This window comes from Triplophysa rosa, linkage group LG1 (genome assembly GCF_024868665.1).
Source record: "Triplophysa rosa linkage group LG1, Trosa_1v2, whole genome shotgun sequence".
In the NCBI taxonomy this organism is placed as follows: domain Eukaryota; kingdom Metazoa; phylum Chordata; class Actinopteri; order Cypriniformes; family Nemacheilidae; genus Triplophysa; species Triplophysa rosa.
Genome location: NC_079890.1, coordinates 38974297 through 38977303, shown reverse-complemented (window position 1 = coordinate 38977303; position 3007 = coordinate 38974297).

Genomic DNA, 3007 nt, shown 5'->3' with positions numbered 1-3007 from the left:
GTAACTCCACAAATAACTGGTAACATCCGCAGGTAAGTAACTCCACAAACAACTGGTAACATCCGCAGGTAAGTAACTCCACAAATAACTGCTAACATCCGCGGGTAAGTAACTCCACAAATAACTAGTAACATCCGCAGGTAAGTAACTCCACAAACAACTGGTAACATCCGCCGGTAAGTAACTCCACAAACAACTGGTAAGTACAAAGTCAGCGCTAGAGCAAACATAATACAACAAGACCTGACACTGAACAGAACAAAACACAAGGAATATAAAGAGTCCAGGGAATGAAGATCAGGTGCGGGTGTAATCAAAGATGGTGACGAACTGATGCAAAGGATTATGGGGAGTGTAGTCCGTGACTGTTAAAGGTTAGGCGAATATGAGTCCATGGGGTGAAAACACGGGGAAAGCTGGCAGGGGAACACAAGGGGGCAGACAGGACTGTTACACTGCAAGTATACAATATATACTTAGCCATTGGCACTAATTTAAAAATTAAAGGGGACGCCACCCCTGAGGTAGTCCACCAAGGATACTTCAAGCCTGAGGAGGAAAAATGGATTACTACCGTTTTTATTAAATGATTCTATTTTTACTTTTAGTTTACTGAGATAGATAATCATAATATTGCCACATGCTGAGTTAATCCTTGAAAGGAATGTTTATATCTTGAAAAATTATTCCACTGGGGGAAATGCATGAGCAGATTTTTTGCATATTTATCATAAGTGAACTTGTTAACAGCAATGAATTTACATACAGCTGAAACTGAATTTACAGACCGAGGGCCACAGAGGATAGGAACCAATAATAATGGCTGCAAAACATTAAGCGTCAAATTAATGAGATTATGACCATGCTTTAATGAATATAGCAAATATATGATGATAGTGATCTGCATCATAATTTGTGTCTTAAAAAAACAGAAAACTCAAGCAAGAGTCTTGTTCAAATCAAGTTTCATAGCACAGCGACTAATAAAATAATAAACTTATTTTGGTCTCCACAATCCACAAAATGATCAGTAGTTATTTTTGACAGATGAGGTTTCTGATGTGAATTATACCGTCTAAATCTAAATGATCTCATTTCAATGATGAGTCCAACACAATGTAGACGTTGTTTGGCTGTGTGGCACTGCAGATGTTCTCAATCGTGCAGCTGTGACGCTTTAATCAGACACAGTTGTTAAGCGCTGGGATCAGTCCCAGCAAATCTATCACATCTGAGCCATAACTAAAGCATCAATTCTCTATAATAATCCTTTTTATCTAAACCTTATTGCATTGGCATGGACAATACTTGCCTTTTCACCGCTAGGCATTTTAGAGCGCCGGTTATATTTTCAAACAAATTATTAGATGTGCTTATTGTAGCGTGCTGAGGTTTACAATTACACTTATGATCTAATGCTGAACAAACGGCGGGTACCTTTTTAATAATTCATTTACAAAACGTGTCTTGTGATCACATTGTACGCAATCAGCATGTTATATGATATGCTCTGAAGCAGACACAATACAGCATTAATATTGCAAGAGCTCATTGTGTCCGAATGCAAGAATAAAGCTGTATCTTTTGTGTAATTTAAGTCAGTTAAGATAAGTCAACATTACTGCGGACGGTGCAGTTTAGCCCCAGCGCCGTGATCATTTTTCATTTTATCTACTCTCTCGTGTGCCTGGATTGACTTCTCACTATCGGTATGAAGTCATGTCCTTTGTTCTATTTTTTAAATGCCTATTTAGACAAGATGAGACCATATACCACCATACAATACAAATACACTTTACAAAAAAAGTGTGATCCATTATGCATTTGGAAGATGCCTTTGTCCAAAGCGACAATACTTTTTTCAGCATGTTCCTTGGGTATCTCACCCACGACCTTTGTGTTGCTGGCACAAAGCTCTGTCAATTGAGCACGAACATCAGGAAGGATTATATACTCATATATTCACTACTCTCTGGATGGGTTAAATGCAGAGGTCACATTTCGTTGCCTTGTACTTGTACATGTGCAATGACAATAAAGTTGAATCTAATCTAATATAGTGCACAAGGAAATTAAAAGACATTGAGCCTAACAACTAATTGATGACTTTTGTTTTGTTGTATGAAGCATTTGTCACTATAAGTGCTGTTGTCGCTTCTGCAAATTTTAAGCAACAGACTCTTGGCATAGGTGATAATTGACAATTGTGCCACCTGAAAAGTTTAGATGGAACAAGTCACTACAAAATTTTGAGTTGAGGTACGGTGTGATTTGTAACATTATAAGCACTGGTAAAAGGTATTCTTAAATAGAGTAAATCACACGTAGCCTGGAGTCTCATAACATCTGATAAGCCATTGAAATCTGAGTGCACAAGAATGTGTGTAATTACAGTAAACTGCTGAAAGCTCACCTTTCTGGAAATACAGCTCCACTTTTCAGTTATCGGAAAAGTCATAGGTTTCAGATACTGAACTTCTTCATTGTTGAAATTACAATAGCATTAGTCTATCACTTTTAGAAATTCCAAGGAATGTGCTCAGATCATCATGAAGACTACAAAACTGAGATAAAAGAGAAGTAATTATAAAATGAAAATACTAAGTTGTAGTCCCGCTGAGAAAGATGAAATCGAGTTCAACCATATCTGTGCAACTGTGTTGATAAACTTTACAAAAGAAGCACATTGAAGTAGCTTAGATAATATCTTAAGTGGATTTTCAGCTGTTAAAGACAACTTTTGGTAGTCCTAGAGCACTGCTGATATCATTGATTTTGGTAACAGGGATAGGAGGAATGAACAAACTCAGAGACAATGTGTTACTTAAAATCACATTATTTATTTAAAGCAAACAAGAGATAGTGTCACACCACCTCGTGGCCATGACTTGGATACAGAGCAGTAGTCACATTTGTAGACATTTGTAAACCTTGAGAAATTGCACAAACAAAAGCAAAATGGATTGTTGGAGGATTTAGAAAGCCTATTTACTTGTTTGTAGCCCTG